Genomic DNA, 25,832 nt, shown 5'->3' with positions numbered 1-25,832 from the left:
TTGGATTTTAGCCTTTTCTGAATCAGAATGATGTTTGCTGATCCATTAAAAGATGTTTAAACGGAACCTGATGGGTAAACAAAAGATGCTAAGTTTTGTGTGTACATTCTGCGTGACAAGGTCTAGTACTCTGTACATGTATATGATAGGTTTAAGCAATTGAGACAAGCTTTCAGAGTTGATGTTATTTGTTTCTGGAAAATGCAGAGGTTCCTAATCAGGGAAGTTGTTTTTGCTGTCTGTCTAAAGTTTGTATGCAAGAGAATGTTTTTGAGTTTGCCTGAAGCTATATTGTATTGATATAGAAAACCAGTCATGTAGGGCGCCGTGGCTTAGTTGGTTATAGCGCCTGTCTAGTAAACAGGAGATCCTGGGTTCGAATCCCAGCGGTGCCTTTTCCTTGGGTAATCTTTAATCAGTAACTGCTACAATGAGTAAATCAACCCTTTTTTTATTGGCGTCAGACTATGACTAACAGTATGCAGAGCTTTGGTGTGTGCTTAGACTTGCAGATAATCATCAGACCACTGGGATTTACATATGCATAGTAAATTCATTATTTGCCTCAAATATTAGCAGCACTACTGTTATTTTATAGGAAGGTTGGCCAAGGAACCAGTTTCTTCACCTGTACTCTGTGTCACAGTGGATAGCGCATTGGATTGCTAGATGAATAGCTGAAGCAATTTAAAGGTTGTGGGATCGAGTCCCACCAGAGTCGAGAGTGTTTCCTCTTCTTTATAGCTCTGTCTACTACCTTTTTGTACTTTTATTTGCAAGATTTTCTCTAGTCTTTTTACCTAATTAATAGCAATTTCAAACTTTAAGAAATATTCTGTTTGATGTTGGGGTATTGGAACATATTTGTGCTGCAGAAGATTCTGCATGTATTTGTGAAAAGTGAGATGAAGCAGTTTAAAATGTAGGATTTTAGCCTTTTCTGAATCAGAATGATGTTTGCTGATCCATTAAAAGATGTTAAAACGGAACCTGAAGGGTAAACAAAAGATGCTAAATTTTGTGTGTACATTCTGCGTGACAAGGTCTAGTACTCTGTACATGTATATGATAGGTTTAAGCAATTGAGACAAGCTTTCAGAGTTGATGTTATTTGTTTCTGGAAAATGCAGAGGTTCCTAATCAGGGAAGTTGTTTTTGCTGTCTGTGTAAAGTTTGTATGCAAGAGAATGTTTTTGAGTTTGCCTGAAGCTATATTGTATTGATATAGAAAACCAGTCATGTAGGGCGCCGTGGCTTAGTTGGTTATAGCGCCTCTCTAGTAAACAGGAGATCCTGGGTACGAATCCCAGCGGTACCTTTTCCTTGGGTAATCTTTAATCAGTAACTGCTACAATGAGTAAATCAACCCTTTTTTTATTGGCGTCAGACTATGACTAACAGTATGCAGAGCTTTGGTGTGTGCTTAGACTTGCAGATAATCATCAGACCACTGGGATTTACATATGCATAGTAAATTTATTATTTGCCTCAAATATTAGCAGCACTACTGTTATTTTATAGGAAGGTTGGCCAAGGAACCAATTTCTTCACCTGGGATCTGTGTCACAGTGGATAGCGCGTTGGACTTCTAGATGAATAGCTGGAGCAATTCAAAGGTTGTGGGATCAAGTCCCACCAGAGTCGAGAGTGTTTCCTCTTCTTTATAGCTCTGTCTACTACCTTTTTGTACTTTTATTTGCAAGATTTTCTCTAGTCTTTTTTACCTAATTAATAGCAATTTCAAACTTTCAGAAATATTCTGTTTGATGTTGGGGTCTTGGAACATATTTGTGCTGCAGAAGATTCTGCATGTATTTGTGAAAAGTGAGATGAAGCAGTTTGAAATGTTGGATTTTAGCCTTTTCTGAATCAGAATGATGTTTGCTGATCCATTAAAAGATGTTTAAAATGAACCTAAAGGGTAAACAAAAGATGCTAAGTTTTGTGTGTACATTTTGCGTGACAAGGTCTAGTACTCTGTACATGTATATGATAGGTTTAAGCAATTGAGACAAGCTTTCAGAGTTGATGTTATTTGTTTCTGGAAAATGCAGAGGTTCCTAATCAGGGAAGTTGTTTTTGCTGTCTGTGTGAAGTTTGTATGCAAGAGAATGTTTTTGAGTTTGCCTGAAGCTATATTGTATTGATTTAGAAGACCAATCAGGTAGGGTGCCGTGGCTTAGTTGGTTATGGCGCCTTTCTAGTAAAGAGGAGATCCTGGGTTCAAATCCCAGCGGTGCCTTTTCCTTGGGTAATCTTTATTCAGTAACTGCTACAATGAGTAAATCAACCCTTTTTTATTGGAATCAGACTATGACTAACAGTATGCAGAGCTTTGGTGTGTGCTTAGACTTGCAGATAATCATCAGACCACTGGGATTTACATATGCATAGTAAATTCATTATTTGCCTCAAATATTAGCAGCACTACTGTTATTTTATAGGAAGGTTGGCCAAGGAACCAGTTTCTTCTCCTGGCCTCTGTGGCGCAATGGATAGCGCATTGGACTTCTAGATGCATAGTTGAAGCAATGCAACGGTTGCGGGTTTGAGTCCCACCAGAGTCAGGAGTGTTTCCTCTTCTTTATAGCCCTGCCTACAACCTTTTTGTACTTTTATTTGCAAGATTTTCTCTAGTCTTTTTACCTAATTAATAGCAATTTCAAACTTTCAGAAATATTCTGTTTGATGTTGGGGTCTTGGAACATATTTGTGCTGCAGAAGATTCTGCATGTATTTGTGAAAAGTGAGATGAAGCAGTTTGAAATGTTGGATTTTAGCCTTTTCTGAATCAGAATGATGTTTGCTGATCCATTAAAAGATGTTTAAACGGAACCTGAAGGGTAAACAAAAGATGCTAAGTTTTGTGTGTACATTCTGTGTGACAAGGTCTAGTACTATGTACATGTATATGATAGGTTTAAGCAATTGAGACAAGCTTTCAGAGTTGATGTTATTTGTTTCTGGAAAATGCAGAGGTTCCTAATCAGGGAAGTTGTTTTTGCTGGCTGTGTGAAGTTTGTATGGAAGAGAATGTTTTTGAGTTTGCCTCAAGCTATATTGTATTGATATAGAAAAACAGTCAGGTAGGGCGCCGTGGCTTAGTTGGTTATAGCGCCTGTCTAGTAAATAGGAGATCCTGGGTTTGAATCCCAGCGGTACCTTTTCCTTGGGTAATCTTTAATCAGTAACTGCTACAATAAGTAAATCAACACTTTTTTTTATTGGCGTCAGACTATGACTAACAGTATGCAGAGCTTTGGTGTGTGCTTAGACTTGCAAATAATCATCAGACCACTGGGATTTACATATGCATAGGAAATTCTTTGTTTGCCTCAAATATTAGCAGCACTACTGTTATTTTATAGGAAGGTAGGCCAAGGAACCAACTTCTTCACCTGTGCTCTGTGGTGCAATGGATAGCGCATTGGACTTCTAGATAAATAGCTGGGGCAATTCAATGGTTGTGGGTTCGAGTCCCACCAGAATTGAGAGTGTTTACTCTTCTTTATAGCTCTGTCTACTACCTTTTTGTACTTTTATTTGCAAGATTTTCTCCAGTCTTTTTACCTAATTAATAGCAATTTCAAACTTTCAGAAATATTCTGTTTGATGTTGGGGTATTGGAACATATTTGTGCTGCAGAAGATTCTGCATGTATTTGTGAAAAGTGAGATGAAGCAGTTTGAAATGTTGGATTTTAGCCTTTTCTGAATCAGAATGATGTTTGCTTATCCATTAAAAGATGTTAAAACGGAACCTGAAGGGTAAACAAAAGATGCTAAGTTTTGTGTGTACATTCTGCGTGACAAGGTCTAGTACTCTGTACATGTATATGATAGGTTTAAGCAATTGAGACAAGCTTTCAGAGTTGATGTTATTTGTTTCTGGAAAATGCAGAGGTTCCTAATCAGGGAAGTTGTTTTTGCTGTCTGTGTGAAGTTTGTATGCAAGAGAATGTTTTTGAGTTTGCCTGAAGCTATATTGTATTGATATAGAAGACCAGTCAGGTAGGACGCCGTGGCTTAGTTGGTTTTCGCACCTGTCTAGTAAACGGGAGGTCCTGGGTTCGAATCCCAACGGTGCCTTTTCCTTGGGTAATCTTTAATCAGTAACTGCTGCAATGAGTAAATCAACTCTTTTTTTATTGGCATCAGACTATGACTAACAGTATGCAGAGCTTTGGTGTGTGCTTAGACTTGCAGATAATCATCAGACCACTGGGATTTACATATGCATAGTAAATTCATTATTTGCCTCAAATATTAGCAGCACAACTGTTATTTTATAGGAAGGTTGGCCAAGGAACCAGTTTCTTCACCTGTACTCTGTGTCACAGTGGATAGCGCATTGGATTGCTAGATGAATAGCTGGAGCAATTCAAAGGTTGTGGGATCGAGTCCCACCAAAGTCGAGAGTGTTTCCTCTTCTTTATAGCTCTGTCTACTACCTTTTTGTACTTTTATTTGCAAGATTTTCTCTAGTCTTTTTACCTAATTAATTGCAATTTCAAACTTTAAGAAATATTCTGTTTGATGTTGGGGTATTGGAACATATTTGTGCTGCAGAAGATTCTGCATGTATTTGTGAAAAGTGAGATGAAGCAGTTTAAAATGTAGGATTTTAGCCTTTTCTGAATCAGAATGATGTTTGCTGATCCATTAAAAGATGTTAAAACGGAACCTGAAGGGTAAACAAAAGATGCTAAGTTTTGTGTGTACATTCTGCGTGACAAGGTCTAGTACTCTGTACATGTATATGATAGGTTTAAGCAATTGAGACAAGCTTTCAGAGTTGATGTTATTTGTTTCTGGAAAATGCAGAGGTTCCTAATCAGGGAAGTTGTTTTTGCTGTCTGTCTAAAGTTTGTATGCAAGAGAATGTTTTTGAGTTTGCCTGAAGCTATATTGTATTGATATAGAAAACCAGTCGTGTAGGGCGCCGTGGCTTAGTTGGTTATAGCGCCTGTCTAGTAAACAGGAGATCCTGGGTACGAATCCCAGCGGTACCTTTTCCTTGGGTAATCTTTAATCAGTAACTGCTACAATGAGTAAATCAACCCTTTTTTTATTGGCGTCAGACTATGACTAACAGTATGCAGAGCTTTGGTGTGTGCTTAGACTTGCAAATAATCATCAGACCACTGGGATTTACATATGCATAGGAAATTCATTGTTTGCCTCAAATATTAGCAGCACTACTGTTATTTTATAGGAAGGTAGGCCAAGGAACCAACTTCTTCACCTGTGCTCTGTGGTGCAATGGATAGCGCATTGGACTTCTAGATAAATAGCTGGGGCAATTCAATGGTTGTGGGTTCGAGTCCCACCAGAGTCGAGAGTGTTTACTCTTCTTTATAGCTCTGTCTACTACCTTTTTGTACTTTTATTTGCAAGATTTTCTCCAGTCTTTTTACCTAATTAATAGCAATTTCAAACTTTCAGAAATATTCTGTTTGATGTTGGGGTATTGGAACATATTTGTGCTGCAGAAGATTCTGCATGTATTTGTGAAAAGTGAGATGAAGCAGTTTGAAATGTTGGATTTTAGCCTTTTCTGAATCAGAATGATGTTTGCTTATCCATTAAAAGATGTTAAAACGGAACCTGAAGGGTAAACAAAAGATGCTAAGTTTTGTGTGTACATTCTGCGTGACAAGGTCTAGTACTCTGTACATGTATATGATAGGTTTAAGCAATTGAGACAAGCTTTCAGAGTTGATGTTATTTGTTTCTGGAAAATGCAGAGGTTCCTAATCAGGGAAGTTGTTTTTGCTGTCTGTGTGAAGTTTGTATGCAAGAGAATGTTTTTGAGTTTGCCTGAAGCTATATTGTATTGATATAGAAGAGCAGTCAGGTAGGGCGCCGTGGCTTAGTTGGTTTTCGCGCCTGTCTAGTATACGGGAGGTCCTGGGTTCGAATCCCAACGGTGCCTTTTCCTTGGGTAATCTTTAATCAGTAACTGCTGCAATGAGTAAATCAACTCTTTTTTTATTGGCATCAGACTATGACTAACAGTATGCAGAGCTTTGGTGTGTGCTTAGACTTGCAGATAATCATCAGACCACTGGGATTTACATATGCATATTAAATTCATTATTTGCCTCAAATATTAGCAGCACTACTGTTATGTTATAGGAAGGTTGGCCAAGGATCCAGTCTCTTCAACTGGGCTCTGTGGGGCAATGGTTAGGGCATTGGACTTCTAGATGCATAGCTGGAGCAATTCAGAGGTTTTGGTGTTCGAGTCCCACCAGAGTCGAGAGTGTTTCCTCTTCTTTATAGCTCTGTCTACTACCTTTTTGTACTGTTATTTGCAAGATTTTCTCTAGTCTTTTTACCTAATTAATAGCAATTTCAAACTTTCAGAAATATTCTGTTTGATGTTGGGGTCTTGGAACATATTTGTGCTGCAGAAGATTCTGCATGTATTTGTGAAAAGTGAGATGAAGCAGTTTGAAATGTTGGATTTTAGCCTTTTCTGAATCAGAATGATGTTTGCTGATCCATTAAAAGATGTTAAAACGGAACCTGAAGGGTAAACAAAAGATGCTAAGTTTTGTGTGTACATTCTGTGTGACAAGGTCTAGTACTCTGTACATGTATATGATAGGTTTAAGCAATTGAGACAAGCTTTCAGAGTTGATGTTATTTGTTTCTGGAAAATGCAGAGGTTCCTAATCAGGGAAGTTGTTTTTGCTGTCTGTGTGAAGTTTGTATGCAAGAGAATGTTTTTGAGTTTGCCTGAAGCTATATTGTATTGATATAGAAAACCAGTCATGTAGGGTGCCGTGGCTTAGTTGGTTATAGTGCCTGTCTAGTAAACAGGAGATCCTGGGTTCGAATCCCAGCGGTGCCTTTTCCTTGGGTAATCTTTATTCAGTAACTGCTACAATGAGTAAATCAACCCTTTTTTTATTGGAATCAGACTATGACTAACAGTATGCAGAGCTTTGGTGTGTGCTTAGACTTGCAGATAATCATCAGACCACTGGGATTTACATATGCATAGTAAATTTATTATTTGCCTCAAATATTAGCAGCACTACTGTTATTTTATAGGAAGGTTGGCCAAGGAACCAGTTTCTTCACCTGGGCTCTGTGTCACAGTGGATAGCGCGTTGGACTTCTAGATGAATAGCTGGAGCAATTCAAAGGTTGTGGGATCGAGTCCCACCAGAGTCGAGAGTGTTTCCTCTTCTTTATAGCTCTGTCTACTACCTTTTTGTACTTTTATTTGCAAGATTTTCTCTAGTCTTTTTTACCTAATTAATAGCAATTTCAAACTTTCAGAAATATTCTGTTTGATGTTGGGGTCTTGGAACATATTTGTGCTGCAGAAGATTCTGCATGTATTTGTGAAAAGTGAGATGAAGCAGTTTGAAATGTTGGATTTTAGCCTTTTCTGAATCAGAATGATGTTTGCTGATCCATTAAAAGATGTTTAAAATGAACCTGAAGGGTAAACAAAAGATGCTAAGTTTTGTGTGTACATTCTGCGTGACAAGGTCTAGTACTCTGTACATGTGTATGATAGGTTTAAGCAATTGAGACAAGCTTTCAGAGTTGATGTTATTTGTTTCTGGAAAATGCAGAGGTTCCTAATCAGGGAAGTTGTTTTTGCTGTCTGTGTGAAGTTTGTATGCAAGAGAATGTTTTTGAGTTTGCCTGAAGCTATATTGTATTGATTTAGAAGACCAATCAGGTAGGGTGCCGTGGCTTAGTTGGTTATGGCGCCTGTCTAATAAAGAGGAGATCCTGGGTTCAAATCCCAGCGGTGCCTTTTCCTTGGGTAATCTTTATTCAGTAACTGCTACAATGAGTAAATCAACCCTTTTTTTATTGGAATCAGACTATGACTAACAGTATGCAGAGCTTTGGTGTGTGCTTAGACTTGCAGATAATCATCAGACCACTGGGATTTACATATGCATAGTAAATTCATTATTTGCCTCAAATATTAGCAGCACTACTGTTATTTTATAGGAAGGTTGGCCAAAGAACCAGTTTCTTCACCTGGCATCTGTGGCGCAATGGATAGCGCATTGGACTTCTAGATGCATAGTTGAAGCAATGCAACGGTTGCGGGTTTGAGTCCCACCAGAGTCAAGAGTGTTTCCTCTTCTTTATAGCCCTGCCTACAACCTTTTTGTACTTTTATTTGCAAGATTTTCTCTAGTCTTTTTACCTAATTAATAGCAATTTCAAACTTTCAGAAATATTCTGTTTGATGTTGGGGTCTTGGAACATATTTGTGCTGCAGAAGATTCTGCATGTATTTGTGAAAAGTGAGATGAAGCAGTTTGAAATGTTGGATTTTAGCCTTTTCTGAATCAGAATGATGTTTGCTGATCCATTAAAAGATGTTTAAACGGAACCTGAAGGGTAAACAAAAGATGCTAAGTTTTGTGTGTACATTCTGTGTGACAAGGTCTAGTACTATGTACATGTATATGATAGGTTTAAGCAATTAAGACAAGCTTTCAGAGTTGATGTTATTTGTTTCTGGAAAATGCAGAGGTTCCTAATCAGGGAAGTTGTTTTTGCTGGCTGTGTGAAGTTTGTATGGAAGAGAATGTTTTTGAGTTTGCCTCAAGCTATATTGTATTGATATAGAAAAACAGTCAGGTAGGGCGCCGTGGCTTAGTTGGTTATAGCGCCTGTCTAGTAAATAGGAGATCCTGGGTTTGAATCCCAGCGGTACCTTTTCCTTGGGTAATCTTTAATCAGTAACTGCTACAATAAGTAAATCAACACTTTTTTTATTGGCGTCAGACTATGACTAACAGTATGCAGAGCTTTGGTGTGTGCTTAGACTTGCAAATAATCATCAGACCACTGGGATTTACATATGCATAGGAAATTCATTGTTTGCCTCAAATATTAGCAGCACTACTGTTATTTTATAGGAAGGTAGGCCAAGGAACCAACTTCTTCACCTGTGCTCTGTGGTGCAATGGATAGCGCATTGGACTTCTAGATAAATAGCTGGGGCAATTCAATGGTTGTGGGTTCGAGTCCCACCAGAGTCGAGAGTGTTTACTCTTCTTTATAGCTCTGTCTACTACCTTTTTGTACTTTTATTTGCAAGATTTTCTCCAGTCTTTTTACCTAATTAATAGCAATTTCAAACTTTCAGAAATATTCTGTTTGATGTTGGGGTATTGGAACATATTTGTGCTGCAGAAGATTCTGCATGTATTTGTGAAAAGTGAGATGAAGCAGTTTGAAATGTTGGATTTTAGCCTTTTCTGAATCAGAATGATGTTTGCTTATCCATTAAAAGATGTTAAAACGGAACCTGAAGGGTAAACAAAAGATGCTAAGTTTTGTGTGTACATTCTGCGTGACAAGGTCTAGTACTCTGTACATGTATATGATAGGTTTAAGCAATTGAGACAAGCTTTCAGAGTTGATGTTATTTGTTTCTGGAAAATGCAGAGGTTCCTAATCAGGGAAGTTGTTTTTGCTGTCTGTGTGAAGTTTGTATGCAAGAGAATGTTTTTGAGTTTGCCTGAAGCTATATTGTATTGATATAGAAGACCGGTCAGGTAGGGCGCCGTGGCTTAGTTGGTTTTCGCGCCTGTCTAGTAAACGGGAGGTCCTGGGTTCAAATCCCAGCGGTGCCTTTTCCTTGGGTAATCTTTAATCAGTAACTGCTACAATGAGTAAATCAACCCTTTTTTTATTGGAATCAGACTATGACTAACAGTATGCAGAGCTTTGGTGTGTGCTTAGACTTGCAGATAATCATCAGACCACTGGGATTTACATATGCATAGTAAATTTATTATTTGCCTCAAATATTAGCAGCACTACTGTTATTTTATAGGAAGGTTGGCCAAGGAACCAGTTTCTTCACCTGGGCTCTGTGGTGCAATGGATAGCGCATTGGACTTCTAGATAAATAGCTGGAGCAATTCAAAGGTTGTGGGTTCGAGTCCCACCAGAGTCAAGAGTGTTTCCTCTTCTTTATAGCTCTGTCTACTACCTTTTTGTACTTTTATTTGCAAGATTTTCTCTAGTCTTTTTACCTAATTAATAGCAATTTCAAACTTTCAGAAATATTCTGTTTGATGTTGGGGTATTGGAACATATTTGTGCTGCAGAAGATTCTGCATGTATTTGTGAAAAGTGAGATGAAGCAGTTTGAAATGTAGGATTTTAGCCTTTTCTGAATCAGAATGATGTTTGCTGATCCATTAAAAGATGTTTAAACGGAACCTGAAGGGTAAACAAAAGATGCTAAGTTTTGTGTGTACATTCTGTGTGACAAGGTCTAGTACTCTGTACATGTATATGATAGGTTTAAGCAATTGAGACAAGCTTTCAGAGTTGATGTTATTTGTTTCTGGAAAATGCAGAGGTTCCTAATCAGGGAAGTTGTTTTTGCTGTCTGTGTGAAGTTTGTATGCAAGAGAATGTTTTTGAGTTTGCCTGAAGCTATATTGTATTGATTTAGAAGACCAATCAGGTAGGGTGCCGTGGCTTAGTTGCTTATGGCGCCTGTCTAGTAAAGAGGAGATCCTGAGTTCAAATCCCAGCGGTGCCTTTTCCTTGGGTAATCTTTATTCAGTAACTGCTACAATGAGTAAATCAACCCTTTTTTTATTGGAATCAGACTATGACTAACAGTATGCAGAGCTTTGGTGTGTGCTTAGACTTGCAGATAATCATCAGACCACTGGGATTTACATATGCATAGTAAATTCATTATTTGCCTCAAATATTAGCAGCACTACTGTTATTTTATAGGAAGGTTGGCCAAGGAACCAGTTTCTTCACCTGGCTTCTGTGGCGCAATGGATAGCGCTTTGGACTTCTAGATGCATAGTTGAAGCAATGCAACGGTTGCGGGTTTGAGTCCCACCAGAGTCAGGAGTGTTTCCTCTTCTTTATAGCCCTGCCTACAACCTTTTTGTACTTTTATTTGCAAGATTTTCTCTAGTCTTTTTACCTAATTAATAGCAATTTCAAACTTTCAGAAATATTCTGTTTGATGTTGGGGTCTTGGAACATATTTGTGCTGCAGAAGATTCTGCATGTATTTGTGAAAAGTGAGATGAAGCAGTTTGAAATGTTGGATTTTAGCCTTTTCTGAATCAGAATGATGTTTGCTGATCCATTAAAAGATGTTTAAACGGAACCTGAAGGGTAAACAAAAGATGCTAAGTTTTGTGTGTACATTCTGTGTGACAAGGTCTAGTACTATGTACATGTATATGATAGGTTTAAGCAATTGAGACAAGCTTTCAGAGTTGATGTTATTTGTTTCTGGAAAATGCAGAGGTTCCTTATCAGGGAAGTTGTTTTTGCTGGCTGTGTGAAGTTTGTATGGAAGAGAATGTTTTTGAGTTTGCCTCAAGCTATATTGTATTGATATAGAAAAACAGTCAGGTAGGGCGCCGTGGCTTAGTTGGTTATAGCGCCTGTCTAGTAAATAGGAGATCCTGGGTTTGAATCCCAGCGGTACCTTTTCCTTGGGTAATCTTTAATCAGTAACTGCTACAATAAGTAAATCAACACTTTTTTTTATTGGCGTCAGACTATGACTAACAGTATGCAGAGCTTTGGTGTGTGCTTAGACTTGCAAATAATCATCAGACCACTGGGATTTACATATGCATAGGAAATTCATTGTTTGCCTCAAATATTAGCAGCACTACTGTTATTTTATAGGAAGGTAGGCCAAGGAACCAACTTCTTCACCTGTGCTCTGTGGTGCAATGGATAGCGCATTGGACTTCTAGATAAATAGCTGGGGCAATTCAATGGTTGTGGGTTCGAGTCCCACCAGAGACGAGAGTGTTTACTCTTCTTTATAGCTCTGTCTACTACCTTTTTGTACTTTTATTTGCAAGATTTTCTCCAGTCTTTTTACCTAATTAATAGCAATTTCAAACTTTCAGAAATATTCTGTTTGATGTTGGGGTATTGGAACATATTTGTGCTGCAGAAGATTCTGCATGTATTTGTGAAAAGTGAGATGAAGCAGTTTGAAATGTTGGATTTTAGCCTTTTCTGAATCAGAATGATGTTTGCTTATCCATTAAAAGATGTTAAAACGGAACCTGAAGGGTAAACAAAAGATGCTAAGTTTTGTGTGTACATTCTGCGTGACAAGGTCTAGTACTCTGTACATGTATATGATAGGTTTAAGCAATTGAGACAAGCTTTCAGAGTTGATGTTATTTGTTTCTGGAAAATGCAGAGGTTCCTAATCAGGGAAGTTGTTTTTGCTGTCTGTGTGAAGTTTGTATGCAAGAGAATGTTTTTGAGTTTGCCTGAAGCTATATTGTATTGATATAGAAGACCAGTCAGGTAGGGCGCCGTGGCTTAGTTGGTTTTCGCGCCTGTCTAGTAAACGGGAGGTCCTGGGTTCGAATCCCAGCGGTGCCTTTTCCTTGGGTAATCTTTAATCAGTAACTGCTACAATGAGTAAATCAACCCTTTTTTTATTGGCGTCAGACTATGACTAACAGTATGCAGAGCTTTGGTGTGTGCTTAGACTTGCAGATAATCATCAGACCACTGGGATTTACATATGCATAGTAAATTTATTATTTGCCTCAAATATTAGCAGCACTACTGTTATTTTATAGGAAGGTTGGCCAAGGAACCAGTTTCTTCACCTGGGCTCTGTGGTGCAATGGATAGCGCATTGGACTTCTAGATAAATAGCTGGAGCAATTCAAAGGTTGTGGGTTCGAGTCCCACCAGAGTCAAGAGTGTTTCCTCTTCTTTATAGCTCTGTCTACTACCTTTTTGTACTTTTATTTGCAAGATTTTCTCTAGTCTTTTTACCTAATTAATAGCAATTTCAAACTTTCAGAAATATTCTGTTTGATGTTGGGGTATTGGAACATATTTGTGCTGCAGAAGATTCTGCATGTATTTGTGAAAAGTGAGATGAAGCAGTTTGAAATGTAGAATTTTAGCCTTTTCTGAATCAGAATGATGTTTGCTGATCCATTAAAAGATGTTTAAACGGAACCTGAAGGGTAAACAAAAGATGCTAAGTTTTGTGTGTACATTCTGTGTGACAAGGTCTAGTACTCTGTACATGTATATGATAGGTTTAAGCAATTGAGACAAGCTTTCAGAGTTGATGTTATTTGTTTCTGGAAAATGCAGAGGTTCCTAATCAGGGAAGTTGTTTTTGCTGTCTGTGTGAAGTTTGTATGCAAGAGAATGTTTTTGAGTTTGCCTGAAGCTATATTGTATTGATTTAGAAGACCAATCAGGTAGGGTGCCGTGGCTTAGTTGGTTATGGCGCCTGTCTAGTAAAGAGGAGATCCTGAGTTCAAATCCCAGCGCTGCCTTTTCCTTGGGTAATCTTTATTCAGTAACTGCTACAATGAGTAAATCAACCCTTTTTTTATTGGAATCAGACTATGACTAACAGTATGCAGAGCTTTGGTGTGTGCTTAGACTTGCAGATAATCATCAGACCACTGGGATTTACATATGCATAGTAAATTCATTATTTGCCTCAAATATTAGCAGCACTACTGTTATTTTATAGGAAGGTTGGCCAAGGAACCAGTTTCTTCACCTGGCCTCTGTGGCGCAATGGATAGCGCATTGGACTTCTAGATGCATAGTTGAAGCAATGCGACGGTTGCGGGTTTGAGTCCCACCAGAGTCAGGAGTGTTTCCTCTTCTTTATAGCCCTGCCTACAACCTTTTTGTACTTTTATTTGCAAGATTTTCTCTAGTCTTTTTACCTAATTAATAGCAATTTCAAACTTTCAGAAATATTCTGTTTGATGTTGGGGTCTTGGAACATATTTGTGCTGCAGAAGATTCTGCATGTATTTGTGAAAAGTGAGATGAAGCAGTTTGAAATGTTGGATTTTAGCCTTTTCTGAATCAGAATGATGTTTGCTGATCCATTAAAAGATGTTTAAACGGAACCTGAAGGGTAAACAAAAGATGCTAAGTTTTGTGTGTACATTCTGTGTGACAAGGTCTAGTACTCTGTACATGTATATGATAGGTTTAAGCAATTGAGACAAGCTTTCAGAGTTGATGTTATTTGTTTCTGGAAAATGCAGAGGTTCCTAATCAGGGAAGTTGTTTTTGCTGGCTGTGTGAAGTTTGTATGGAAGAGAATGTTTTTGAGTTTGCCTCAAGCTATATTGTATTGATATAGAAAAACAGTCAGGTAGGGCGCCGTGGCTTAGTTGGTTATAGCGCCTGTCTAGTAAATAGGAGATCCTGGGTTTGAATCCCAGCGGTACCTTTTCCTTGGGTAATCTTTAATCAGTAACTGCTACAATAAGTAAATCAACACTTTTTTTTATTGGCGTCAGACTATGACTAACAGTATGCAGAGCTTTGGTGTGTGCTTAGACTTGCAAATAATCATCAGACCACTGGGATTTACATATGCATAGGAAATTCATTGTTTGCCTCAAATATTAGCAGCACTACTGTTATTTTATAGGAAGGTAGGCCAAGGAACCAACTTCTTCACCTGTGCTCTGTGGTGCAATGGATAGCGCATTGGACTTCTAGATAATTAGCTGGGGCAATTCAATGGTTGTGGGTTCGAGTCCCACCAGAGTCGAGAGTGTTTACTCTTCTTTACAGCTCTGTCTACTACCTTTTTGTACTTTTATTTGCAAGATTTTCTCCAGTCTTTTTACCTAATTAATAGCAATTTCAAACTTTCAGAAATATTCTGTTTGATGTTGGGGTATTGGAACATATTTGTGCTGCAGAAGATTCTGCATGTATTTGTGAAAAGTGAGATGAAGCAGTTTGAAATGTTGGATTTTAGCCTTTTCTGAATCAGAATGATGTTTGCTTATCCATTAAAAGATGTTAAAACGGAACCTGAAGGGTAAACAAAAGATGCTAAGTTTTGTGTGTACATTCTGCGTGACAAGGTCTAGTACTCTGTACATGTATATGATAGGTTTAAGCAATTGAGACAAGCTTTCAGAGTTGATGTTATTTGTTTCTGGAAAATGCAGAGGTTCCTAATCAGGGAAGTTGTTTTTGCTGTCTGTGTGAAGTTTGTATGCAAGAGAATGTTTTTGAGTTTGCCTGAAGCTATATTGTATTGATATAGAAGACCAGTCAGGTAGGGCGCCGTGGCTTAGTTGGTTTTCGCGCCTGTCTAGTAAACGGGAGGTCCTGGGTTCGAATCCCAGCGGTACCTTTTCCTTGGGTAATCTTTAATCAGTAACTGCTACAATGAGTAAATCAACCCTTTTTTTATTGGCGTCAGACTATGACTAACAGTATGCAGAGCTTTGGTGTGTGCTTAGACTTGCAGATAATCATCAGACCACTGGGATTTACATATGCATAGTAAATTTATTATTTGCCTCAAATATTAGCAGCACTACTGTTATTTTATAGGAAGGTTGGCCAAGGAACCAGTTTCTTCACCTGGGCTCTGTGGCGCAATGGATAGCGCATTGGACTTCTAGATAAATAGCTGGAGCAATTCAAAGGTTGTGGGTTCGAGTCCCACCAGAGTCGAGAGTGTTTCCTCTTCTTTATAGCTCTGTCTACTACCTTTTTGTACTTTTATTTGCAAGATTTTCTCTAGTCTTTTTACCTAATTAATAGCAATTTCAAACTTTCAGAAATATTCTGTTTGATATTGGGGTATTGGAACATATTTGTGCTGCAGAAGATTCTGCATGTATTTGTGAAAAGTGAGATGAAGCAGTTTGAAATGTAGGATTTTAGCCTTTTCTGAATCAGAATGATGTTTGCTGATCCATTAAAAGATGTTTAAACGGAACCTGATGGGTAAACAAAAGATGCTAAGTTTTGTGTGTACATTCTGCGTGACAAGGTCTAGTACTCTGTACATGTATATGATAAGTTTAAGCAATTGAGACAAGCTTTCAGAGTTGATGTTATTTGTTTCTGGAAAATGCAGAGGTTCCTAATCAGGGAAGTTGTTTTTGCTGTCTGTGTAAAGTTTGTATGCAAGAGAATGTTTTTGAGTTTGCCTGAAGCTACATTGTATTGATATAGAAAACCAGTCATGTAGGGTGCCGTGGCTTAGTTGGTTATAGCGCCTGTCTAGTAAACAGGAGATCCTGAGTTCGAATCCCAGCGGTGCCTTTTCCTTGGGTAATCTTTAATCAGTAACTGCTACAATGAGTAAATCAACCCTTTTTTTATTGGCGTCAGACTATGACTAACAGTATGCAGAGCTTTGGTGTGTGCTTAGACTTGCAGATAATCATCAGACCACTGGGATTTACATATGCATAGTAAATGTATTATTTGCCTCAAATATTAGCAGCACTACTGTTATTTTATAGGAAGGTTGGCCAAGGAACCAGTTTCATCACCTGGGCTCTGTGGCGCAATGGATAGCGCATTGGACTTCTAGATAAATAGCTGGAGCAATTCAAAGGTTGTGGGTTTGAGTCCCACCAGAGTTGAGAGTGTTTACTCTTCTTTATAGCTCTGTCTACTACCTTTTTGTACTTTTATTTGCAAGATTTTCTCTAGTCTTTTTACCTAATTTATAGCAATTTCAAACTTTAAGAAATATTCTGTTTGATGTTGGGGTATTGGAACATATTTGTGCTGCAGAAGATTCTGCATGTATTTGTGAAAAGTGAGATGAAGCAGTTTGAAATGTAGGATTTTAGCCTTTTCTGAATCAGAATGATGTTTGCTGATCCATTAAAAGATGTTTAAACGGAACCTGAAGGGTAAACAAAAGATGCTAAGTTTTGTGTGTACATTCTGCGTGACAAGGTCTAGTACTCTGTACATGTATATGATAGGTTTAAGCAATTGAGACAAGCTTTCAGAGTTGATGTTATTTGTTTCTGGAAAATGCAGAGGTTCCTAATCAGGGAAGTTGTTTTTGCTGTCTGTGTGAAGTTTGTATGCAAGAGAATGTTTTTGAGTTTGCCTGAAGCTACATTGTATTGATATAGAAAACCAGTCATGTAGGGTGCCGTGGCTTAGTTGGTTATAGCGCCTGTCTAGTAAACAGGAGATCCTGGGTTCGAATCCCAGCGGTGCCTTTTCCTTGGGTAATCTTTAATCAGTAACTGCTACAATGAGTAAATCAACCCTTTTTTTATTGGCGTCAGACTATGACTAACAGTATGCAGAGCTTTGGTGTGTGCTTAGACTTGCAGATAATCATCAGACCACTGGGATTTACATATGCATAGTAAATTTATTATTTGCCTCAAATATCAGCAGCACTACTGTTATTTTATAGGAAGGTTGGCCAAGGAACCAGTTTCTTCACCTGGGCTCTGTGGCGCAATGGATAGCGCATTGGACTTCTAGATAAATAGCTGGAGCAATTCAAAGGTTGTGGGTTCGAGTCCCACCAGAGTCGAGAGTGTTTCCTCTTCTTTATAGCTCTGTCTACTACCTTTTTGTACTTTTATTTGCAAGATTTTCTCTAGTCTTTTTACCTAATTAATAGCAATTTCAAACTTTCAGAAATATTCTGTTTGATGTTGGGGTATTGGAACATATTTGTGCTGCAGAAGATTCTGCATGTATTTGTGAAAAGTGAGATGAAGCAGTTTGAAATGTAGGATTTTAGCCTTTTCTGAATCAGAATGATGCTTGCTGATCCATTAAAAGATGTTTAAACGGAACCTGAAGGGTAAACAAAAGATGCTAAGTTTTGTGTGTACATTCTGCGTGACAAGGTCTAGTACTCTGTACATGTATATGATAGGTTTAAGCAATTGAGACAAGCTTTCAGAGTTGATGTTATTTGTTTCTGGAAAATGCAGAGGTTCCTAATCAGGGAAGTTGTTTTTGCTGTCTGTGTAAAGTTTGTATGCAAGAGAATGTTTTTGAGTTTGCCTGAAGCTACATTGTATTGATATAGAAAACCAGTCATGTAGGGTGCCGTGGCTTAGTTGGTTATAGCGCCTGTCTAGTAAACAGGAGATCCTGGGTTCGAATCCCAGCGGTACCTTTTCCTTGGGTAATCTTTAATCAGTAACTGCTACAATGAGTAAATCAACCCTTTTTTTATTGGCGTCAGACTATGACTAACAGTATGCAGAGCTTTGGTGTGTGCTTAGACTTGCAGATAATCATCAGACCACTGGGATTTACATATGCATAGTAAATTTATTATTTGCCTCAAATATTAGCAGCACTACTGTTATTTTATAGGAAGGTTGGCCAAGGAACCAGTTTTTTCACTTGGGCTCTGTGGCGCAATGGATAGCGCATTGGACTTCTAGATAAATAGCTGGAGCAATTCAAAGGTTGTGGGTTCGAGTCCCACCAGAGTCGAGAGTGTTTCCTCTTCTTTATAGCTCTGTCTACTACCTTTTTGTACTTTTATTTGCAAGATTTTCTCTAGTCTTTTTACCTAATTAATAGCAATTTCAAACTTTCAGAAATATTCTGTTTGATGTTGGGGTATTGGAACATATTTGTGCTGCAGAAGATTCTGCATGTATTTGTGAAAAGTGAGATGAAGCAGTTTGAAATGTAGGATTTTAGCCTTTTCTGAATCAGAATGATGTTTGCTGATCCATTAAAAGATGTTTAAACGGAACCTGATGGGTAAACAAAAGATGCTAAGTTTTGTGTGTACATTCTGCGTGACAAGGTCTAGTACTCTGTACATGTATATGATAGGTTTAAGCAATTGAGACAAGCTTTCAGAGTTGATGTTATTTGTTTCTGGAAAATGCAGAGGTTCCTAATCAGGGAAGTTGTTTTTGCTGTCTGTGTAAAGTTTGTATGCAAGAGAATGTTTTTGAGTTTGCCTGAAGCTACATTGTATTGATATAGAAAAACAGTCATGTAGGGTGCCGTGGCTTAGTTGGTTATAGCGCCTGTCTAGTAAACAGGAGATCCTGGGTTCGAATCCCAGCGGTCCCTTTTCCTTGGGTAATCTTTAATCAGTAACTGCTACAATGAGTAAATCAACCCTTTTTTTATTGGCGTCAGACTATGACTAACAGTATGCAGAGCTTTGGTGTGTGCTTAGACTTGCAGATAATCATCAGACCACTGGGATTTACATATGCATAGTAAATTTATTATTTGCCTCAAATATTAGCAGCACTACTGTTATTTTATAGGAAGGTTGGCCAAGGAACCAGTTTCTTCACCTGGGCTCTGTGGCGCAATGGATAGCGCATTGGACTTCTAGATAAATAGCTGGAGCAATTCAAAGGTTGTGGGTTCGAGTCCCACCAGAGTCGAGAGTGTTTCCTCTTCTTTATAGCTCTGTCTACTACCTTTTTGTACTTTTATTTGCAAGATTTTCTCTAGTCTTTTTACCTAATTAATAGCAATTTCAAACTTTCAGAAATATTCTGTTTGATGTTGGGGTATTGGAACATATTTGTGCTGCAGAAGATTCTGCATGTATTTGTGAAAAGTGAGATGAAGCAGTTTGAAATGTAGGATTTTAGCCTTTTCTGAATCAGAATGATGTTTGCTGATCCATTAAAAGATGTTTAAACGGAACCTGATGGGTAAACAAAAGATGCTAAGTTTTGTGTGTACATTCTGCGTGACAAGGTCTAGTACTCTGTACATGTATATGATAGGTTTAAGCAATTGAGACAAGCTTTCAGAGTTGATGTTATTTGTTTCTGGAAAATGCAGAGGTTCCTAATCAGGGAAGTTGTTTTTGCTGTCTGTCTAAAGTTTGTATGCAAGAGAATGTTTTTGAGTTTGCCTGAAGCTATATTGTATTGATATAGAAAACCAGTCATGTAGGGCGCCGTGGCTTAGTTGGTTATAGCGCCTGTCTAGTAAACAGGAGGTCCTGGGTTCGAATCCCAGCGGTGCCTTTTCCTTGGGTAATCTTTATTCAGTAACTGCTACAATGAGTAAATCAACCCTTTTTTATTGGCATCAGACTATGACTAACAGTATGCAGAGCTTTGGTGTGTGCTTAGACTTGCAGATAATCATCAGACCACTGGGATTTACATATGCATATTAAATTCATTATTTGCCTCAAATATTAGCAGCACTACTGTTATGTTATAGGAAGGTTGGCCAAGGATCCAGTCTCTTCAACTGGGCTCTGTGGGGCAATGGTTAGGGCATTGGACTTCTAGATGCATAGCTGGAGCAATTCAGAGGTTTTGGGTTCGAGTCCCACCAGAGTCGAGAGTGTTTCCTCTTCTTTATAGCTCTGTCTACTACCTTTTTGTACTGTTATTTGCAAGATTTTCTCTAGTCTTTTTACCTAATTAATAGCAATTTCAAACATTCAGAAATATTCTGTTTGATGTTGGGGTCTTGGAACATATTTGTGCTGCAGAAGATTCTGCATGTATTTGTGAAAAGTGAGATGAAGCAGTTTGAAATGTTGGATTTTAGCCTTTTCTGAATCAGAATGATGTTTGCTGATCCATTAAAAGATGTTAAAACGGAACCTGAAGGGTAAACAAAAGATGCTAAGTTTTGTGTGTACATTCTGTGTGACAAGGTCTAGTACTCTGTACATGTATATGATAGGTTTAAGCAATTGAGACAAGCTTTCAGAGTTGATGTTATTTGTTTCTGGAAAATGCAGAGGTTCCTAATCAGGGAAGTTGTTTTTGCTGTCTGTGTGAAGTTTGTATGCAAGAGAATGTTTTTGAGTTTGCCTGAAGCTATATTGTATTGATATAGAAAACCAGTCATGTAGGGTGCCGTGGCTTAGTTGGTTATAGCGCCTGTCTAGTAAACAGGAGATCCTGGGTTCGAATCCCAGCGGTGCCTTTTCCTTGGGTAATCTTTAATCAGTAACTGCTACAATGAGTAAATCAACCCTTTTTTTATTGGCGTCAGACTATGACTAACAGTATGCAGAGCTTTGGTGTGTGCTTAGACTTGCAGATAATCATCAGACCACTGGGATTTACATATGCTAGTAAATTGATTATTTGCCTCAAATATTAGCAGCACTACTGTTATTTTATAGGAAGGTTGGCCAAGGAACCAGTTTCTTCACCTGGGCTCTGTGGCGCAATGGATAGCGCATTGGACTTCTAGATAAATAGCTGGAGCAATTCAAAGGTTGTGGGTTCGAGTCCCACCAGAGTCGAGAGTGTTTCCTCTTCTTTATAGCTCTGTCTACTACCTTTTTGTACTTTTATTTGCAAGATTTTCTCTAGTCTTTTTACCTAATTAATAGCAATTTCAAACTTTCAGAAATATTCTGTTTGATGTTGGGGTATTGGAACATATTTGTGCTGCAGAAGATTCTGCATGTATTTGTGAAAAGTGAGATGAAGCAGTTTTTAAATGTAGGATTTTAGCCTTTTCTGAATCAGAATGATGTTTGCTGATCCATTAAAAGATGTTTAAACAGAACCTGAAGGGTAAACAAAAGATGCTAAGTTTTGTGTGTACATTCTGCGTGACAAGGTCTAGTACTCTGTACATGTATATGATAGGTTTAAGCAATTGAGACAAGCTTTCAGAGTTGATGTTATTTGTTTCTGGAAAATGCAGAGGTTCCTAATCAGGGAAGTTGTTTTTGCTGTCTGTGTGAAGTTTGTATGCAAGAGAATGTTTTTGAGTTTGCCTGAAGCTATATTGTATTGATATAGAAAACCAGTCATGTAGGGTGCCGTGGCTTAGTTGGTTATAGCGCCTGTCTAGTAAACAGGAGATCCTGGGTTCGAATCCCAGCGGTGCCTTTTCCTTGGGTAATCTTTAATCAGTAACTGCTACAATGAGTAAATCAACCCTTTTTTTATTGGCGTCAGACTATGACTAACAGTATGCAGAGCTTTGGTGTGTGCTTAGACTTGCAGATAATCATCAGACCACTGGGATTTACATATGCTAGTAAATTGATTATTTGCCTCAAATATTAGCAGCACTACTGTTATTTTATAGGAAGGTTGGCCAAGGAACCAGTTTCTTCACCTGGGCTCTGTGGCGCAATGGATAGCGCATTGGACTTCTAGATAAATAGCTGGAGCAATTCAAAGGTTGTGGGTTCGAGTCCCACCAGAGTCGAGAGTGTTTCCTCTTCTTTATAGCTCTGTCTACTACCTTTTTGTACTTTTATTTGCAAGATTTTCTCTAGTCTTTTTACCTAATTAATAGCAATTTCAAACTTTCAGAAATATTCTGTTTGATGTTGGGGTATTGGAACATATTTGTGCTGCAGAAGATTCTGCATGTATTTGTGAAAAGTGAGATGAAGCAGTTTGAAATGTAGGATTTTAGCCTTTTCTGAATCAGAATGATGTTTGCTGATCCATTAAAAGATGTTTAAACAGAACCTGAAGGGTAAACAAAAGATGCTAAGTTTTGTGTGTACATTCTGCGTGACAAGGTCTAGTACTCTGTACATGTATATGATAGGTTTAAGCAATTGAGACAAGCTTTCAGAGTTGATGTTATTTGTTTCTGGAAAATGCAGAGGTTCCTAATCAGGGAAGTTGTTTTTGCTGTCTGTGTGAAGTTTGTATGCAAGAGAATGTTTTTGAGTTTGCCTGAAGCTATATTGTGTTGATATAGAAAACCAGTCAGTTAGGGTGCCGTGGCTTGGTTGGTTGTACCGCCTGTCTAGTAAACAGGAGATCCTGGGTTCGAATCCCAGCGGTGCCTCTTCCTTGGGTAATCTTTAATCAGTAACTGCTACAATGAGTAAATCAACCCTTTTTTTATTGGCGTCAGACTATGACTAACAGTATGCAGAGCTTTGGTGTGTGCTTAGACTTGCAGATAATCATCAGACCACTGGGATTTACATATGCATAGTAAATTCATTATTTGCCTCAAATATTAGCAGCACTACTGTTATTTTATAGGAAGGTTGGCCAAGGAACCAGTTTCTTCACCTGTACTCTGTGTCACAGTGGATAGCGCATTGGATTGCTAGATGAATAGCTGGAGCAATTCAAAGGTTGTGGGATCGAGTCCCACCAAAGTCGAGAGTGTTTCCTCTTCTTTATAGCTCTGTCTACTACCTTTTTGTACTTTTATTTGCAAGATTTTCTCTAGTCTTTTTACCTAATTAATAGCAATTTCAAACTTTAAGAAATATTCTGTTTGATGTTGGGGTATTGGAACATATTTGTGCTGCAGAAGATTCTGCATGTATTTGTGAAAAGTGAGATGAAGCAGTTTAAAATGTAGGATTTTAGCCTTTTCTGAATCAGAATGATGTTTGCTGATCCATTAAAAGATGTTAAAACGGAACCTGAAGGGTAAACAAAAGATGCTAAGTTTTGTGTGTACATTCTGCGTGACAAGGTCTAGTACTCTGTACATGTATATGATAGGTTTAAGCAATTGAGACAAGCTTTCAGAGTTGATGTTATTTGTTTCTGGAAAATGCAGAGGTTCCTAATCAGGGAAGTTGTTTTTGCTGTCTGTCTAAAGTTTGTATGCAAGAGAATGTTTTTGAGTTTGCCTGAAGCTATATTGTATTGATATAGAAAACCAGTCGTGTAGGGCGCCGTGGCTTAGTTGGTTATAGCGCCTGTCTAGTAAACAGGAGATCCTGGGTACGAATCCCAGCGGTACCTTTTCCTTGGGTAATCTTTAATCAGTAACTGCTACAATGAGTAAATCAACCCTTTTTTTATTGGCGTCAGACTATGACTAACAGTATGCAGAGCTTTGGTGTGTGCTTAGACTTGCAAATAATCATCAGACCACTGGGATTTACATATGCATAGGAAATTCATTGTTTGCCTCAAATATTAGCAGCACTACTGTTATTTTATAGGAAGGTAGGCCAAGGAACCAACTTCTTCACCTGTGCTCTGTGGTGCAATGGATAGCGCATTGGACTTCTAGATAAATAGCTGGGGCAATTCAATGGTTGTGGGTTCGAGTCCCACCAGAGTCGAGAGTGTTTACTCTTCTTTATAGCTCTGTCTACTACCTTTTTGTACTTTTATTTGCAAGATTTTCTCCAGTCTTTTTACCTAATTAATAGCAATTTCAAACTTTCAGAAATATTCTGTTTGATGTTGGGGTATTGGAACATATTTGTGCTGCAGAAGATTCTGCATGTATTTGTGAAAAGTGAGATGAAGCAGTTTGAAATGTTGGATTTTAGCCTTTTCTGAATCAGAATGATGTTTGCTTATCCATTAAAAGATGTTAAAACGGAACCTGAAGGGTAAACAAAAGATGCTAAGTTTTGTGTGTACATTCTGCGTGACAAGGTCTAGTACTCTGTACATGTATATGATAGGTTTAAGCAATTGAGACAAGCTTTCAGAGTTGATGTTATTTGTTTCTGGAAAATGCAGAGGTTCCTAATCAGGGAAGTTGTTTTTGCTGTCTGTGTGAAGTTTGTATGCAAGAGAATGTTTTTGAGTTTGCCTGAAGCTATATTGTATTGATATAGAAGACCAGTCAGGTAGGGCGCCGTGGCTTAGTTGGTTTTCGCGCCTGTCTGGTATACGGGAGGTCCTGGGTTCGAATCCCAACGGCGCATTTTCCTTGGGTAATCTTTAATCAGTAACTGCTGCAATGAGTAAATCAACTCTTTTTTTATTGGCATCAGACTATGACTAACAGTATGCAGAGCTTTGGTGTGTGCTTAGACTTGCAGATAATCATCAGACCACTGGGATTTACATATGCATATTAAATTCATTATTTGCCTCAAATATTAGCAGCACTACTGTTATGTTATAGGAAGGTTGGCCAAGGATCCAGTCTCTTCAACTGGGCTCTGTGGGGCAATGGTTAGGGCATTGGACTTCTAGATGCATAGCTGGAGCAATTCAGAGGTTTTGGGTTCGAGTCCCACCAGAGTCGAGAGTGTTTCCTCTTCTTTATAGCTCTGTCTACTACCTTTTTGTACTGTTATTTGCAAGATTTTCTCTAGTCTTTTTACCTAATTAATAGCAATTTCAAACTTTCAGAAATATTCTGTTTGATGTTGGGGTCTTGGAACATATTTGTGCTGCAGAAGATTCTGCATGTATTTGTGAAAAGTGAGATGAAGCAGTTTGAAATGTTGGATTTTAGCCTTTTCTGAATCAGAATGATGTTTGCTGATCCATTAAAAGATGTTAAAACGGAACCTGAAGGGTAAACAAAAGATGCTAAGTTTTGTGTGTACATTCTGTGTGACAAGGTCTAGTACTCTGTACATGTATATGATAGGTTTAAGCAATTGAGACAAGCTTTCAGAGTTGATGTTATTTGTTTCTGGAAAATGCAGAGGTTCCTAATCAGGGAAGTTGTTTTTGCTGTCTGTGTGAAGTTTGTATGCAAGAGAATGTTTTTGAGTTTGCCTGAAGCTATATTGTATTGATATAGAAAACCAGTCATGTAGGGTGCCGTGGCTTAGTTGGTTATAGCGCCTGTCTAGTAAACAGGAGATCCTGGGTTCGAATCCCAGCGGTGCCTTTTCCTTGGGTAATCTTTAATCAGTAACTGCTACAATGAGTAAATCAACCCTTTTTTTATTGGCGTCAGACTATGACTAACAGTATGCAGAGCTTTGGTGTGTGCTTAGACTTGCAGATAATCATCAGACCACTGGGATTTACATATGCTAGTAAATTTATTATTTGCCTCAAATATTAGCAGCACTACTGTTATTTTATAGGAAGGTTGGCCAAGGAACCAGTTTCTTCACCTGGGCTCTGTGGCGCAATGGATAGCGCATTGGACTTCTAGATAAATAGCTGGAGCAATTCAAAGGTTGTGGGTTCGAGTCCCACCAGAGTCGAGAGTGTTTCCTCTTCTTTATAGCTCTGTCTACTACCTTTTTGTACTTTTATTTGCAAGATTTTCTCTAGTCTTTTTACCTAATTAATAGCAATTTCAAACTTTCAGAAATATTCTGTTTGATGTTGGGGTATTGGAACATATTTGTGCTGCAGAAGATTCTGCATGTATTTGTGAAAAGTGAGATGA

At 38.2% G+C, this 25,832-nt stretch overlaps 17 non-coding genes across 17 annotated transcripts; all 17 read left to right on the top strand.

The window, feature by feature from the left end:
• Positions 1 to 321: 321 nt before the first annotated feature.
• On the top strand, positions 322 to 395 carry trnat-agu (transfer RNA threonine (anticodon AGU)). Its single transcript has one exon. It is a non-coding gene; the product is annotated as a tRNA-Thr (tRNA).
• Positions 396 to 6,784: 6,389 nt separating this feature from the next.
• On the top strand, positions 6,785 to 6,858 carry trnat-agu (transfer RNA threonine (anticodon AGU)). The gene has a single exon. It is a non-coding gene; the product is annotated as a tRNA-Thr (tRNA).
• A 3,006-nt stretch (positions 6,859 to 9,864) lies between these two features.
• Positions 9,865 to 9,954, top strand: trnar-ucu (transfer RNA arginine (anticodon UCU)). Its single transcript is given in 2 exon segments — positions 9,865 to 9,901; positions 9,919 to 9,954. It is a non-coding gene; the product is annotated as a tRNA-Arg (tRNA).
• A 2,680-nt stretch (positions 9,955 to 12,634) lies between these two features.
• Positions 12,635 to 12,724, top strand: trnar-ucu (transfer RNA arginine (anticodon UCU)). Its single transcript is given in 2 exon segments — positions 12,635 to 12,671; positions 12,689 to 12,724. It is a non-coding gene; the product is annotated as a tRNA-Arg (tRNA).
• A 2,680-nt stretch (positions 12,725 to 15,404) lies between these two features.
• On the top strand, positions 15,405 to 15,494 carry trnar-ucu (transfer RNA arginine (anticodon UCU)). Its single transcript is given in 2 exon segments — positions 15,405 to 15,441; positions 15,459 to 15,494. It is a non-coding gene; the product is annotated as a tRNA-Arg (tRNA).
• A 1,446-nt stretch (positions 15,495 to 16,940) lies between these two features.
• Positions 16,941 to 17,014, top strand: trnat-agu (transfer RNA threonine (anticodon AGU)). Its single transcript has one exon. It is a non-coding gene; the product is annotated as a tRNA-Thr (tRNA).
• Positions 17,015 to 17,250: 236 nt separating this feature from the next.
• trnar-ucu (transfer RNA arginine (anticodon UCU)) lies at positions 17,251 to 17,340 on the top strand. The gene is given in 2 exon segments: positions 17,251 to 17,287; positions 17,305 to 17,340. It is a non-coding gene; the product is annotated as a tRNA-Arg (tRNA).
• A 523-nt stretch (positions 17,341 to 17,863) lies between these two features.
• trnat-agu (transfer RNA threonine (anticodon AGU)) lies at positions 17,864 to 17,937 on the top strand. The gene has a single exon. It is a non-coding gene; the product is annotated as a tRNA-Thr (tRNA).
• Positions 17,938 to 18,173: 236 nt separating this feature from the next.
• Positions 18,174 to 18,263, top strand: trnar-ucu (transfer RNA arginine (anticodon UCU)). The gene is given in 2 exon segments: positions 18,174 to 18,210; positions 18,228 to 18,263. It is a non-coding gene; the product is annotated as a tRNA-Arg (tRNA).
• An 833-nt stretch (positions 18,264 to 19,096) lies between these two features.
• trnar-ucu (transfer RNA arginine (anticodon UCU)) lies at positions 19,097 to 19,186 on the top strand. The gene is given in 2 exon segments: positions 19,097 to 19,133; positions 19,151 to 19,186. It is a non-coding gene; the product is annotated as a tRNA-Arg (tRNA).
• A 523-nt stretch (positions 19,187 to 19,709) lies between these two features.
• On the top strand, positions 19,710 to 19,783 carry trnat-agu (transfer RNA threonine (anticodon AGU)). The gene has a single exon. It is a non-coding gene; the product is annotated as a tRNA-Thr (tRNA).
• Positions 19,784 to 20,631: 848 nt separating this feature from the next.
• trnat-agu (transfer RNA threonine (anticodon AGU)) lies at positions 20,632 to 20,705 on the top strand. The gene has a single exon. It is a non-coding gene; the product is annotated as a tRNA-Thr (tRNA).
• Positions 20,706 to 20,940: 235 nt separating this feature from the next.
• On the top strand, positions 20,941 to 21,030 carry trnar-ucu (transfer RNA arginine (anticodon UCU)). The gene is given in 2 exon segments: positions 20,941 to 20,977; positions 20,995 to 21,030. It is a non-coding gene; the product is annotated as a tRNA-Arg (tRNA).
• A 524-nt stretch (positions 21,031 to 21,554) lies between these two features.
• On the top strand, positions 21,555 to 21,628 carry trnat-agu (transfer RNA threonine (anticodon AGU)). Its single transcript has one exon. It is a non-coding gene; the product is annotated as a tRNA-Thr (tRNA).
• A 235-nt stretch (positions 21,629 to 21,863) lies between these two features.
• On the top strand, positions 21,864 to 21,953 carry trnar-ucu (transfer RNA arginine (anticodon UCU)). The gene is given in 2 exon segments: positions 21,864 to 21,900; positions 21,918 to 21,953. It is a non-coding gene; the product is annotated as a tRNA-Arg (tRNA).
• Positions 21,954 to 25,245: 3,292 nt separating this feature from the next.
• trnat-agu (transfer RNA threonine (anticodon AGU)) lies at positions 25,246 to 25,319 on the top strand. The gene has a single exon. It is a non-coding gene; the product is annotated as a tRNA-Thr (tRNA).
• A 235-nt stretch (positions 25,320 to 25,554) lies between these two features.
• trnar-ucu (transfer RNA arginine (anticodon UCU)) lies at positions 25,555 to 25,644 on the top strand. Its single transcript is given in 2 exon segments — positions 25,555 to 25,591; positions 25,609 to 25,644. It is a non-coding gene; the product is annotated as a tRNA-Arg (tRNA).
• The last annotated feature ends 188 nt before the right edge of the window (positions 25,645 to 25,832 follow it).

Source organism: Salminus brasiliensis, chromosome 4 (assembly GCF_030463535.1).
Source record: "Salminus brasiliensis chromosome 4, fSalBra1.hap2, whole genome shotgun sequence".
Classification (NCBI taxonomy): domain Eukaryota; kingdom Metazoa; phylum Chordata; class Actinopteri; order Characiformes; family Bryconidae; genus Salminus; species Salminus brasiliensis.
The sequence above is the reverse complement of the archived record's forward strand: the minus strand, read 5'-3'. Positions and strand labels throughout refer to the sequence as shown.